Source organism: Talpa europaea (genome assembly GCF_964194135.1).
Source record: "Talpa europaea genome assembly, chromosome: 3".
Lineage (NCBI taxonomy): Eukaryota > Metazoa > Chordata > Mammalia > Eulipotyphla > Talpidae > Talpa > Talpa europaea.
Window position 1 is genome coordinate 112,435,075 of NC_140069.1, and position 16,402 is coordinate 112,451,476.

The following is a 16,402-nucleotide window of genomic DNA, read 5'->3' on the forward strand; positions in this document are numbered from 1 at the left end:
TGGTCAAAAGATCTGCCATCTCCTCCTCTAGACTAAAGTTAATATGAACAAGCTTCTATGTTTTAGGAGACTCCATAATATTGCCCTTATTATAAGGCCAAGACAAAAATATCCTCTAAAATAATTTATGTTAACTAATACATACCTTATCAGAGAATGAATATCCTTTGAATTTTGTGACGGTATTCCTTAATTAAAGAGAAACTAAAATAAATTAATGGGGAAAACCATCACCATTTTTGGGGGAAGTACACTGGGATAGCTTCTGAAACTGAGGAAAGACTAAAAGAACTAGGGATTCAGGGTCTTAATGCTACTATTGATAGGACACTTTATAAGGAATTATGGACCTATATTAACTAGTGTTGGTAGTGTACTCTGGCAGTGTTTCTACAAAGAATTCCACACTAAAACAATGCAATACACATTATTTTCAGTGTTCCTGGAACATTATCAAGGATAGACCATATGTTGGGAAACAAAAAAAAAAGTCTCAATAAGTTTGTAAAATATTAAATTATATCCAGCATATTTGGAGATCACAATGGTATAAAAATAGATATCAATCAAAAGAAGAGGAGAAAAACACACATATGTGAAACTAAACATACTGCTGAACAACTGTTGAGTTAATGGAGTAATCAGTATTTTCAGGCAAGTGAAAATGAAGATATAACTTAAATAACCTATGGGATACAGCAAAATTTATACTAAGAAGTTTATCACAATACAGGCCTACTTCAGTGAACAAGAAGACAGAAAATCTACCCTTACAACTAGATATCATTAAGACAATTCAAAAGATAAATGAAACCGAGTTGGTTTTTGGAAAAAGCAAACAAAGTAGACATATCTATAACCACACTCAGAAAAACTCGAATAAAATAGGAAGTGCAAGAGACATTAGAAGGGATGCTATAAAAATAAAAAGGACCATAAAAATATTATATTATAAACAATTATATGGCAACAAATCAGACAATCTAGAAAAAATGAACAAGTTCTGTAAAAACATACAACATTCCAACACTGAATCAGGAATAGAAAAATCATAACTGACTGATCACAAGTAAGTGAGCTGATATAATAAGACTCCAAAAAAAAAGGGGGGGCCACAACCAGATGGTTTCACTAGTTAATTCTACCAAATATTCTAGAAATACTTATTCTTCTCAACCTTCAAAAAATTTTGAAAGGAGGGAATACTTCCAAATATTTTATGAAGAAAGTACCTTTATCCATAATCAGGGCATATCCTCCCAGAATGAAAACTATAGACCAAAATCTCTAAGTACATAGATGTAAAAATCCTCAATAACATACTAGCAAACAAAATTCAACAATACCTTAAAAGAATCATACACCACGATCAAGTGGGAATTATTCCAGTGATGCAGGGTGCTTTAACATACACAAGGCAATAAACGTGATACACATCAACAAATAGAAGGATAAAATCATATGATCAACTCAATAGGTACAGAAGGAGCATTTGATAAGACTCAACATACATTTATGATAACAAATAAAAATGCTCAACAAAATGGATATAGAAGGAAAGTACTGTAACATTAAAAAGTATATAGGACAATGCCACAACCAATATTATACTCGCTAGTGAAAACTGAAAACTTTATGTTTAAAACCAGGACAAAGGAAAAGAATGGCCACCCTCCCTTCAACAACTCAATACAGGATTCAAAGTCCTACTAAGAGCAATTAGACAAGGATATAAAATATATTCAATTTGGAATGGAAGAAGTAAAACTACCACTATTTGTACATGATATGATAATATACATTAAAAATAAATTAATATGGTCAAGTGTTAGGCTACAAAATAATGAAAATCTTTTGTGTTTCTTTTTTTTTTTTTTTTTGTGGGACCCTCGCTGGTGGCCGGGGATCGAACTGGTGCTGCAGAGACTGCAGGAAGCCTTGCAACCCAGAGCTCAACCACTGCGCTCACCACTGCGCGCTCAATCACTGCGCCCTGTTGTGTTTCTATGTACAAACAACAAACAAGCAGAAAGAAACCAGGAAACAATCCTATTTACCATCATATCAAAAAGGAAATACCTTGGAATAAATTGAACCAAAAACATATTAAGACCTATACACTGAAAACTATAATAGAACAAAAGAGAAGATAGAAAAGATGGAAAGATATTCAGTGCTCAGAGATTTGAGAAATTAACATTAAAATGCTTGTATTACCTAACAAGATGAAGGTTCCTTGTAATCCTAATCAAATTCCCAACACCATTCTTCACAGAAATACAACAAAAACTCATGAAATTTATATGGCTCCATAAAAGACCCAGAATAGCGAAATCATTCCTGAGGAAAACAGACAGAAATGGAGGCATCATTCTACTCGACTTCAAACAATACTATAAAATATTAGTATCAAAACACATGGTATTGGAATTAAACAGATATTCACATCAATAGACTGAAAGCTCAGGAAAAAACTGACACAACATGAAGACAAATTTACAACAGTCAACAGCACACAATGGAGCAAAGAAGCCTCTTCAAAAATGGCATTGTAAAAACTGGACAGTCACATATAGGAGAATAAAACTAGACCACTACTTTGCACTACACCAAAGGAAACTTTTACCAAAAAAAAAAAGAAAAATCAAAAAAGACATCCTATTGAATGAGAGAGATAATTGTACATCATATATTTGACAAGTTTACTATCCAAAATATATAAAGAATTCATGAAATCACAATGAAAACAAATGGCCCAATCAAAAAAAATAGGTAGAAGATCTGAATAGACATTTGTCTAGAGATGAAAGGCTCATGAATAAATGTCCAATATCTCTTATTCGGAAACATGAAGAAATGTCCAAAAAGGAAATGAAATGTCCAACATCTCTTATTACAGAAATGCAATTTAATACTACATCAAGATATCACTTTGTACCTTTGAGAATGGCTAATATCCAAAAGATAAGAAACAACAAGAATTGGGGAGGGTGCAGAGAGAAGGGAACCCTTACATCCTGTTGGTGGGAATGTATAATAGTGCAGTCATTATGGAAAGGAGTATGGAGATTCCACAAAAAATTAAAACAAAACCAAACAAAGACAGCACACAAAAAAGAAAATTACAGGCCAATCTCCCTAATGAACACTGATGCAGAAATCCTCAACAAAATCCTTGCCAACAGAATCCAACAATGCATCAAAGGGATAGTACACCACAATCAAGTGGGATTCATCCCAGGGGTACAAGGATGGTTCAACATATGAAAATCGGTAAGTGTAATCCAACACATCAACAAAAAGAAAAATAAAAACCATATGATCATATCAATAGATGCTGAAAAAGCATCTGACAAAGTTCAAAATCCATTTATGATGAAGGCCCTTGAAAATTTTGGGATAGAAGGAACATACCTTAATATGATAAAAGCCATATACGACAAGCCCACTGCCAACATTATTCTCAATGGCGAAAAGCTGAAGGCCTTTCCTTTAAGATCAGGAACAAGACAAGGATGTCCTCTCTCACCACTGCTCTTCAATATAATACTAGAGGTCCTAGCCAGGACAATAAGACAAGTGAAAGACATACAAGGAATCCAAGTAGGGAAAGAAGAAGTAAAACTATCACTATTTGCAGATGATATGACAATATACATAGAGAACCTTAAAAACTCCACAGAAAAACTACTGAAAATAATCAATCAGTTCAGTAAAGTAGCAGGATACAAAATCAACACACAAAAATCAGTAGCCTTCCTATATACAATAAATCAGAAGAAGAAATCAAGAAAGCCATCCCTTTTATAATTGAAACTAAAAAAATCAAATACTTGGGAATAAACCTAACAAAAGAGGTGAAAGACCTATACAAAGAAAATTATAAAACACTGTTAAAAGAAATTGAAGTGGACACAAAGAAATGGAAAGACATCCCCTGCTCATGGATCGGAAGAATCAACATTATTAACATAGCCATCCTCCCAAAAGCAATATACAGATTCAATGCTATTCCACTAAAAATCCCAATGACATTCTTTAAAGAAACAGAACAAATACTAATAAAATTCATATGGAACCACAAAAAACCATGAATAGCCAAAGCCCTACTGGATGGAAACAAGGGAGTTATCACACTTCCAAACTTCAAGCTATACTACAAAGCCATAATAATTAAAAGTTTGGTATTGAAACCAAAACAGACACACAGACCAATGGAACTGAATAGAGAGCCCAGAAATAAAGCCACACTTATATGAACAACCAATCTTTGACAAAGGAGCAAAGAATATGTAATGGAACATGGACAGTTTGTTCAATAAATGGTGCTGGGAAAACTGGACCTCCACATGCAGAAAAATGAAACTAGACAACCACTTCTCACCGGGCACAAAAATCAACTCAAAATGGATATAAGACCTGAAACCATAAAACATATAGAAGAAAATATAGGTAAAACACTTCAAGACATACATCTCAAAAACATCTTTAAAGACTCATCACCCAAAGCAGTGATAGTGAAGGCAAAGATAAACACCTGGGATTACATCAAACTGAAAATCTTCTGTATAGCCAGAGAGACATTAACCAAAACAGAGAGACACCCCACTGGCTGGGAAAAAATCTTTGCACTCCATTCAACTGATAAGGGACTGACCATGAAGATATACAAAGAACTCACAGCGCTCAACAAAAACAAAATAAACAATCCAGTCAAGAAATGGGCAGAAGAACTCAAAAGACATTTCTCCAAAGAGGAAATGCAAATGGCCAACAGGCATATGAAAAAATATTCAAAATCCCTGATAATCAGGGAAATGCAAATCAAAACCACACTGAGATACCACCTTACATCTGTAAGAATGGCACATATCAAAAAAACAAGCAACAAATGCTGGTGAGGATGCTGTGAAAAAGGAACTCTCCTACATTGCTGGTGGGAGTGCAAACTGGTCCAACCACTGTGGAAAGCTGTCTGGAGGTTCCTCAATCTACTAAAAATGGAGCTACCATACATTCCGGCTATTCCACTACTAGGAATCTACCCAAAGGACAAAAAACAGTGATTCAAAAGAGCACCTGTACACCTATGTTTATTGCAGCACTATTTACAATAGGTAAAACCTGGAAACAACCCAAATGCTCAAAAATAGATGACTGGATCAAGAAGATGTGGCATTGGGCCTCCCCTGGTGGTGCAGCGGTTGAGTGCTGGTTGCGAGGCTGCCCGCAGCCTCTGCAGCGCCGGTTATTTCCCTGGCCGCCGGCGAGGGTCCCCCCACCAAAAAAAAAAAAAAAAAAAAAAAAAGATGTGGCATATATACACAATGGAATATTATTCAGCAATCAAAAAAGTTAAACTCATGCCATTCGCAGCAACCTGGATGGAGCCAGAAGGAATTATGCTCAGTGAAATAACCCAGAAGGAAAAAAGAAAAATATTGGATGATTTCACTTATAACAGGAATATAGGGGAACCAAATAAGACATCAGTGTAAAAAAAAATAACAGTATAAACCACAACAAAGCAAAAACAGACAATTATAAACCAGAGACATACTGCAGGGGAGGAGGAGGGAGGGTGATCAGAGGGAAGGAGGGAGGAGCACAGGGGACTGTGGTGATGGTACACGGGTGCCTTGGGGAAGGAAATTCTAGGGCGACTCAAAATGAGGGGGTGGGAAGAAGCAAATATTGTCTAAAAATGTAAAAAAATGTTAAAATAAAAAATATTAAAACAGAACATGTTCCACACGATCCTGTTATCCCACTTGTGGGTATTTACCTCAAAAAATACAAAAACACTGTTTGGAAGAGATTTATGTAACCCCATGTTTATGGTAGATTTACAATAGCCCAAAACGGGAAACTACTTAAATGCCCAGTGATTTACAAACAGGTAATGAAATCATGGTATATATACACAGTAGAAGACTATTTAGCTGTTTTAAAAAAAGATAAAATCTTGCCTTTTGCAACAAGATAGTTGGACCTAGAAGATATATATTTAGTGAAATAAACCAGACAGGGAAACACAAACACTATATGATTTCATGCATATGTGTCATATAGGGAAAACAAACACATACCAAATGATATGAAAATAAACTTTTGGACTACAAGACCAATCAGTGGTTCCCAAAAGGGGTGGGTAAACTGGTAAAAGGGGCCAGTTTTATGAAGGATATATATAGACATTTGATGGTGAACTTAATGCAGCATATACACATATTGTGTTTTCATGATGTACTTGGAAATGCCCATAATTTTATAATGCTATGTTATGTCAAAAATAGTAATACAAATGTAAAAATTAAACTTAAACATTTAACTACATGGAAAACCACTCAAAGTAGTTTTCATTTCCTGGATCACCATGTGGGAAGTGGAGGATGGGAAGAGAAAAAGGAGGGGATTGGGGGGGCAGTAGAGTAAAATTCTAAGTGAATATCATTGCCAAAACTCCATTTGCACCTTTTTTCTTACAAAGTGGAATAAAACAATGCTATTTATGTTCCCCCTCCCCCCCCAAAAAAAATACAGCCTCCTAAACCTTCCAAAAAGGATGATAATGTAAGCTATTTCTACGTCTCTATAATCATCTAGTAAGTAGGAGAATGTTCAAAAGTTGAAGAATCTCATTTCATCTTTGCATGGGGAGATGGTTCAGGTTACTTAGGTTATGGCTGAAAACAAATCAGCTCAAATAAACCTAGTAACCTAAGTCAGGTAGTTTTGTTGTTACCCAAACCAAATTGTCTTATAAATTGAGTTTTCCCTTCCTTCCTCCCTCCCTCTTCTTTTTAAAATTAATATATTATTTATAAAGGGGATAACTGAGAAGAGAGCTTAACTTAATCAATTGAATATTCTATCAGGTGAGAAACTGTTGGTGAACAGAAAGACTTCATCAAAAGTTTAAGAAGCAGTTTGAGGAAGGTTACAGTAAGTTTTATGAAGCTTGAAAGAGAAAGTTCATAGAACTTAAGTTCCATTGGTTAGGACAAGTGTGTTACTTAGATTATTGGTGCTTGGCTATACAATGTGCTGAGTGAGACTGATAAGGCAATAAAGCTCAAAAACGCTTTGCAATTGAAAGGCTATTTTGGGAATTCGGTCTATTTGATGAAATATAGAAATGATCCCTGAAAGTATTTTCTTGGAATGGATCTTTCTGAGTTTTGCTAAGCTGGGTGTAGGTCACTGCTCAGAGGTAAAGACAGATCCTGGCCTCAAAATGATTTTTATTTAAGAATGGTTTATATTATTACCCTTGATCTACGTTTTTTTTAATATCCAAATGGGTGTGATAATATATGGGGAGGTTTAAAATTGATTTAAACTTTGAGATTTTTCATGTAGGTATTGGTGAATTTTTGATGTAAGGAAAAAGTCTTGATCCAAAAAACAAGAGCTACCTTATTCTGCATTATCATTTCTTTAGTAAAGATATGATTCCTAAAGTGTAATATCTTTCCTTCACCGTGAAATAAACAGATAGCTGGCTGAATCCAGAGAGATATCTTTGTTATGAGAGATTGAGATTCCTGAAAAAAATATTGACAAGTTGCCTATTGCTTCAGTTTTGACTACCAACTTTTAATCAGGGAACTTACACTTGGCAGTTGTTTTTGACACAATGTTACTAGTACCATTTCAACTTCCTTTTTCCTGTCTATCAATTTTATTATTGGCACAGCTGATTGTCCACAAACTACTTTACATTTTGGGGTGGGAGTGAGATGAGGGAACACCGCTACAAATGGAGCAATCTGTCAACATTTCTAATTCCACCAATCAAATATTAACATTGGCTTTTACCTTATTGCTTCCCTGCTTAATCTAAGTTTAATCAGTCAGTTCCCCATCTATATAAAGAGAAAGTTGATGGACCACAAACCAGTCACAGGTAAGCTACCAAATTTTAATCTATGCATAAAATTTATTTTTGTTTCCATGCTGTTAGGTTGAAATCTGTCAAACTGACTTTTAAACTGAACACACTGTAAAACATGATACAGAACAGATTATAATTTAAGGGGTAACATATGCAATGTCTCAATAACTCAGTCAAGACTATATTGTGTTTACATGGGATAGCAAATAATTTTGTCCATTTGTAAATCAGGGTTGAAAACAGCTCTTTAAAGTAATCACATAGTTCTAGAGGATGACTAAAGAAACAGTACAATTATCGTGGATTTTTTTTAAGATAGATATTCTGAAATTTGCTATTTTTAAGTTACTATTTGCCTCTTAACCTCTACTTGGGAGAAAAACAAGTCTCACCTATTCCAATTATCTTTTAGAAATTAGTACTCTTAAAACCAGAAGGAATTATAAAGCAATTGCTGAAATTGTTTTCTTGGCCAACCTAGGCATTGTCATTTATGAAACCATGGCAATTTTAAAAGACATTTAGGACTTCATTCTCCAAACTAAAATTGTTAGTATGTCTAAAGCATCTGTATTACTGGTAACTGTCAAGCTTTGCAAAACTCAAAGCCAGAACTTGAGTGGTATATTAAATACGAGGATTCTGTTTTCAAGCATTGTAAAAAGTAAAAAAGAGAAACTAAAAGTCCTAAGGCAACTATATTGTACTGACATTTGAAACTCTTACAATAGATTTTCTTTATTATGCTTTTTAAAAACAAAGACTAGAAATACTCATTCCATTTTGCAAGGTGAGGTATATTCTCCTTATGACAATAAAAACGTAAAAATAAGGTATTTTATGTATTGGAATCCCAATGAATTTGAAATTTGCAAATGATCTCTTTCAGAGGACCTTAGGACAATAGTTTTAAAACCTCTGGTGACTATATAATGATTCATATCCAGAAAGTGCTTGAAAATTGTTAAACACTGATGGTTTGTAATACAAGTTGAAATAGTCCATATTGAAATGACCTCTGGTGAATTGGAGTGGGGCTGAAAAAAATGTTTTGCCAGGGATCATATTAAGTGAGTGCTAGCAAGCAGGGAGACAGGTGTTTCCTGTTCCCAACCACATGGCATAACCATATAGATTAGCCCCAGGGAATCTAGCCAGATTTTTTTTTTAATCCTAATTCAATTTACCACCACTCATGGAAATTGTATACTAAATAAGTTAAAACTCATAATTAAGATTTATACTCTTCTTCTTTATTCCTAATAGCAATACTACACAATATGCCAAGATCATAAATACTATAACAAGGTGGGCGCTAGAGCTATCTCATTCCAGTTCTCTATTAATATAGATATTCCCAATATTACTTCGCTGGAAGCTAGCCCACCACCATCTCTACTTGAACACATTCAGTGTTTGGAAGGGAAGAGGAGGAACTCAAAGACTGCTGGAGAGACAAATCCATTTTTAGATACCTGTGAGACTACTGCTTACTAATAATTGTTCATGTATATGAAGTAGAATTAAGGACTGTGCTTGAAAAATGGGAAAACTTGGGCCTCCCCGGTGGCGCATTGGTTGAGCGCTGGGTTGCGAAGCTGCACGCAGCCTCTGTGGCGCCGGTTCGATCCCCGGCTGCTCCCCGGCCACAGGAGGAGGGTCCCACATGGCGCGCAGACCTCTCCTGCTGCCCGCTGCTCCCCTCAGCAGTGTACTTCGGTCCTTCTGCCTGCTCTGTTCCCCGCTCTGGCTCTGGTGAATTCTCTCACCCTCCCGCGCTTCTGACTGTACCCAGTGCATGTATAAACAAAACAAACAAACAAACCAGCAAACAAATAAATAAAAATAAAGCATGCCTCTAAAAAAAAAAAAAAAAAAAAAGAAAAATGGGAAAACTTATATTTACATCTTTTTTTAAGTTAAATATATGTTAATGCCAATGTTGATTATCACATGATAGTTCTCATATTCTCCACATATTTTTGTTGATTCTAATAGAATAGTAAATGGGAGAGAATGTTTTCTTGGGATAGAATAACAACATTTAGGATTATGCGGCATCTGCTGGTCTGTAGCCCTTATCTCCTAGAACATAGCCCTTCAATGTACTATGGAAAGTTGAGCACTGTGGACCCGCAAGGGAACAAATTTCCAGATTCTATTTTATCACCCTGCCACATAGTATAGTAAATCTTCTGCTTATTCAACTAAATGCCAGCATACAAGAGGCCAGTGTAGTTATGTGTAACCCTACTGGATTATAGAGAAAGTAGTTTGGAGTGTTGTAGAGGACACAAAGACATAGGTAATTCCTAAAATTAACAATAGGCTAAAGGTTATGTGGAAGTGCCAAGTTCTCAAAACAGCAGATTTTCCCCCATACTCTCTTCTCATCAAGGATTAAAAAAAAAAAAAATACATCATTTTATTTTCTTTGGAGCAATGAGGGCTCTAAGTAAGACACATAGGTCTTATGTATAAGACTATTCTAACAATGGGACAGCACAGTCCAGGGGATAAACTTATGGATTAGTGTCTATGAGTAAAATCCCAGCACCATTACTCATGCCCTGTAACTTTGGATAACTCATTCACACTTTGTGCCTTAATATATTCATCTGTATGGTGGAGATAATAAATTGCAGCAAATAGAATTGAAGTGATGAGTGTACATTCTGACATAGTTTCTAATAGGCAAATGTTGTGACAGGAACTTTGTTGCTTCTTGCTTTCTGGCAGGAAAACGATGAGGGACACAGCAGTCGTGGAGCAGGTTTGCAAGGCAAGACTCTGCTACTTGAGCAGAAGTTCTCGTGCCAGTTATTGAAATCATACAGGCTAGTAAAAGCTGATCATGTGACAGCAGTATGAGGAATAGGGTCGGGATAGGAATGGAGACAAGTTTTACAAGGGACAGGGAAGGGGATATCGTGACCATATGTGAAGAGACATTTGCCTCAGCAAAGTATGATGTCATCACAGGCCCCGTTATCCCGAGACTTCCATGGAAATAGTCACATAATCAGGTCAATAGTGGCCAAGGCATCCCGGGCCTGCCCCTCAATAGTTCTACTTGGTAGGTAGTCAAGGAACATTCTACTGTGATTTGTAGATAGCAAATAGGTCACAGTTGCCCACAAGTGGGCAGGCCATAGGAAACCACAGGTGAGTATGTGATTACATTATAAAAATATTTCTAAATATCATTAAGGATAGTCTGTTCTTTGTTTTGTTTCCATTTATAAGGGAATACATGGTCTCTACTCACAGCTTTGTAACCCTGACTATTTTAAACCCTAACAGTCAACTATTTTGGTAGATAAAGGAGAGATTCCTTCATATATTCATTTGTTTTTTCTTTCTCCCCTCTTCCACCAGTGCTCAGTGTAGTGGAAGCTCACAGTTATGCAAGAAGAATCTGCCCACACAGGTAGTAATTTCCTGGGCTGCAGACTGAAAACACAAAGACTGCACGTGCTGACGGACGGGCTGGGACCTCCTGTGCCTGAGACAGATGTGATCATAATTTTGGCCAAAAGGCAAGGGGGTAGGAAAAGGAGAGATTTCTCAGAGCAGTGCTTTGCTGGTGTCTTTCAGACGGATAAAGATTATACCTCTAGGTTAAAAAGCAAGACTAAACCACAGTTATGTAATTTTGAAAGTTTCTTAAATCTGGATTGGCATTATTTTTAAAACATTAAACTTCAAAGAAATAACCAACGAATTTCTTCTGACCTCATACTATATATATTCCATTAAAAATGTAATTTGTAAAACATATTTGAAATGGTCATTCTCAGGAGAATACACATTAGTAAAGACCAGACACATGGAATACTTCAACTGTGTGTGGCTCTTCATTTTTTTCTTTTTCTTCACATACAGGATAGGACTCTAGATGTATAAAGATATGGCGTGTGTATTTTCCAGGACCAAATTATCTTTGGGCTGTGATCAAGCATGAGAAATTTCCACCCGGAGGAAAAATATTTGAAGGTTGCAAAATGAATGCAAGTTCATGGATAACACTACTTTTATACTGTCAACACTCTGTAATTCAAATATATTTTCTATGCAAAATATCTAGAAATTCCTAAATTGTGTAGTCTCTGGGAATATATAGGTTGGTGGCCATCACGAAAATTTTAGCATGGAAAAGATTTTAATTACTGTCTAGTCCAGTGATCCCATCCTGCAGATAAGTAAACAAGTGCTTAAATTCAGGAGAAAATGCATTCCAACTTTGTGATAGATAATACCTTTCTGTTTCAGTGCCAACTATAGCCAATTGCTAGTGCCTGTTTGCAGGTTTCTTTTGAGAAAGATTGAGAGGTAAGTTCAGATTCAGCTACAAAGGGTGTCATGATCAATTAACATCTGCCCCCAGGCTGACAATCAAGTCTAGGAAAGCAAGTCTGTCCTGTGGATGCTGATGACTGTCTTGAAAAATCTTTAAGATTTGGCAATAGATTACTTTATGATTAGACTCTTAACATTCTTCACCTTAACTTCCTCATCAATCAAGTACCAATAAATTATTTGAGATATTTATTGACAATGGGATATATCTATATACTCCTAGGATTTGCTTTTCAGAGGCAGTGATGCTCTGTTTCATTTTGGCTGACTTCCTATTCAGGCTGGCTTGGGTAGCCCATGACTGTGATAGTGAAAAACATTCTCAAGGGAAACTGGTGGAGAGAAAACCTAAAACTGTCACTATACATGACATTTAGTACTGCCTATAGGAAATCTGAAGACCCTATTATAAAAGACAATTCTATGGAGATTCCCTGGAGAGAATTTAGGAGAAAACATGGCAATAATAGCCTTATCAGAGACCTGGGTAACTGTCGTTTATGCTGGAAAGACATTATTTTTATAAGAGCTACAAACAGGTGCCTCTGAGTTGGTAAAACTTGGAAGGAAGTAGTAAGCCAGGGTATTATGTTGGGACCTTTACTATCAACTACTTTAACCATGTCGCTTGGTGTCATAGAAATGGTAACTTCTCTCCCTGAAAAAATAGAGGTAAGTTATGATAATATGTATCTTTCACACAGCTTGAATAGAGAAAATATGGAACTTTCTGCTTCCACGAACCATACATATGAACAGAATCTGCAGACTAAAAGAAAAAGCTTGTAAAATGCTGTGGCTAGTACAAGTATTATCTTTGTGGCTATCTTTGGCAACAATTATGACTTCCAATAAATTCTGGGTTTTTAAAAATGAAAACTGTTTCACTGGTCAATTTGTACTTGATCATGTTTTTCTGTTTCTAAGTTGTGGCGTAAGAACTAGATTGTCAAAGGCAACTGTTGTAAGAGTTGTGAAGATGGAGAATTCATAAAATGACCAAAGGCAAAAGGAAATATCTGGTTTAGAGAGACAAGTAATTATTTCCTTTTAACCTGGGAGAAAGTGAAATGAGGACATGCCATACTAATATTACTAAAACTCTTAAAGGCCTAAAAATTCCACAAGAAAGACAATTTTTAGAAGTGAGTGAACATTTAAAATATTACCAGCTATTTTAAACATACTTGATTAAAACACATTTGCTTGTGTTTGACTTGGTAGGTGAAATTGTTACCATTAAGTGCCACATAAGATTTCTATTCTAACCTAATTATTTCAAACTAGTATTAATAAATACTTATTAAGCAAATAGATACCAGGCCCTGACAATTACTTTCAACTGTTTTTGAAGATAAAGAACAATATTTATGACACCTGAGAAAGTAAGGCCTTACTTAAGGGTAGCTATTATTTTTTTCTCATATTTATATTGTAGGAAGGGATAGAGTATGAACTGGGATCAGGGCTATGCTCTTTTTCCTATTATGCTCTGTTTAGTGTCTTAAAAGAGTTGCACTAGCTAATATTCTCCTGATGCATGAATCATTTTTAACTTTTTCATTTTATTTCCATCCTGATTCCAATTAATTTTCTCACTTTTATACATGACTGCCGCCCCACCCAAATCATTATTTTCATTAAAAAACTCAGATTTATGGATGTTAGTCTTTATTAACTCATAAAGCTTACAGGAAATTTGATTATAATGTCAGCAACTCTTATGCATATTATGGGAGTAGAAAACACACGCACACACACACACACATAACCCTTCTCTCTAGAAATAACATATTATCTCACCTTTCTAATGTAGGCCATTACTGATAAGGCATTTAACATATCTAGCACTTCTATTATTATATATTCAATATTATGGAATATATTAAGCTAGAAAAATGTGACATTAGCCTTAAAATTATCCTTTAGTATAATTTAAATATATTATTAATACAAAGTGCTTGTAAATGAAAAAATAGGGATCATTCATTATACTGTGAACAGGTGGGTCTACATAGTATGTACACAATTGGACAAAGTAGATTTTCTGAGCATGGGAAATTAAATCTTTAAAAGATTTTAATTTTGTATTATATTTTCATAGCTGTTGTACTTTTAAGTAGTTTCATGCTAACTTGCTTGGAAAGGAAGAAATATTTTAGCTAGGAGGGCAACTGGAAGTTGTTGAAGACAGCATACAAATTCCTCCATAGTGTTATTTCCATTAGAGGAATATAGTTTTGCCTAAGATTCTGATATGTCTTTTTAAATTATTGACCATTCATGGCATGAAGCATCAAACTTTATTTTCTGAAAATAATCATGTGATAAATAAAAGAAAAATATTACATCATAAAACTGGCAAGAGCTTAATTTCCAAAATATAATAAAGACCTCACACAACTAAACAATGACAACAAAAAACAAACTCAATCAAAATATAGGCAGAGGAGCTAAATAGACACTTCTCCAAAGAAGATATATGAACACCCATAGGTGCGTGAAAAAAATGCTCAACATCACATAAGAAAATGTAAGATCAAAATCATCAGACACCTCACATCTGTGAAAATGGCCTATAGTTAAAAAGACTGGAGATAAATGTTGGCCAGTTTTGGAGAAAAGAACTATCATTGGCTGTGGGGAATGTAATTTGGTGCAGCCTGTATGGAAAATATATTCCTTAAAGAGCAAACAATGAAAATGCCATAACATCCAGCAATACCACACTTAAGTATTTACCCAAAGACTATGAAAACACATATTTGAAAATATGTATGCACATACTGATTTATTCACAGCAGCTAAGATATGGCAGTAATCTAAATGCCCATTGACAGATGACTGGGAGAAGTTATGTTACATATACTCGATGGAACATTTCTCAGCTATTAAAAATGAAAAATTATGTAAGAAATATATAAAAAAAACTAAAGTTCAAGTCATTCCTCAAAAAAAAATGAAATCTTGCATCTTGCAACAATATGGATTAAACGAGTATATTGGGCTAAGTGAAAAATGAGTCAGATAGTGAAAGACAATTCCCAGATGATTCTCATATATGGAATATAAATATTAAAGCCAACAAACAGGTAAAACACAACAAAATAACTCAGATTGTGAAAAATATGATTACCAAAGGGGAAGATAAGCAAGGGTATTTCAGTGGTTAGAGGGAGTCACCTGGATAATGGGTGGCAGTAGAAATTTTGTGGTGGGTGGTTGAAGCATACACATATTAAATTATGAGACTATGTACTAGAAATTACATAATTTTTTAAATGATCAATGAATAAAATTTGATTAAAAATTCATAAATTCTTTTGGAAAAAAATTTCAGCAGCTCATCTTAGATTCAGTCCAGAAAGCTTGAATATGTTTAGGTATGCAATTCAAAATAATTTTATCATATGCACCACTTTTGAGAATTTACAATTTATGCTAAATTAATAAAGTCATAATAAATTAACCTCATTACTACTTGAATTCATAAGCATTATAATTGTCTGAGAAAATGTATATTATTTAATCAGCAATAACAGTAATGCTTTTGTCTATTGATAGATGTTAAAATAATTGTTCAGAAAAATATTGACTCCCAATTTTGTCACTATTCATTATAAGACTTATTTGCCTTCAGTCCCAAAGCTTATAGATAGCAAAGAATTCAATAATGTAAAATACTTTCAAAAACTAGTGTACAAAATTACTTATACATAATCATTTCACCATTTAATTCATCTGTTATATTAACTGAATGACAAATGAACAATTTATTGAGTGCAAAACTTCCCTTGTTTCAAATGTTTTTTATTAACAATTTATAATCTTTACTCTATCACCACTTCCTTCCTTCCAAAAATATTCCTCACACATATGCTATGTGAATTCTTAGCCCAGGTGCTAGAAATATAGGTATTTATAAAGACAAATCCCTGTTATCACTGAGTTAATATTCTAACTAGGGGAGTAAATACATAAATATGAAAATTACTATTATGTACTTGAAAGTGCTATTCAGAAAACTAAGTTATTAGAGTTGCAGCTATTAGTTAGGTGGGGTTGCCAAGCAGTTAGTTCTCTTCAAGTATTGTTATTTGAGCAAGGCTTAAATAATGGAGTCATATAACAGAGCAGAGAGAATTA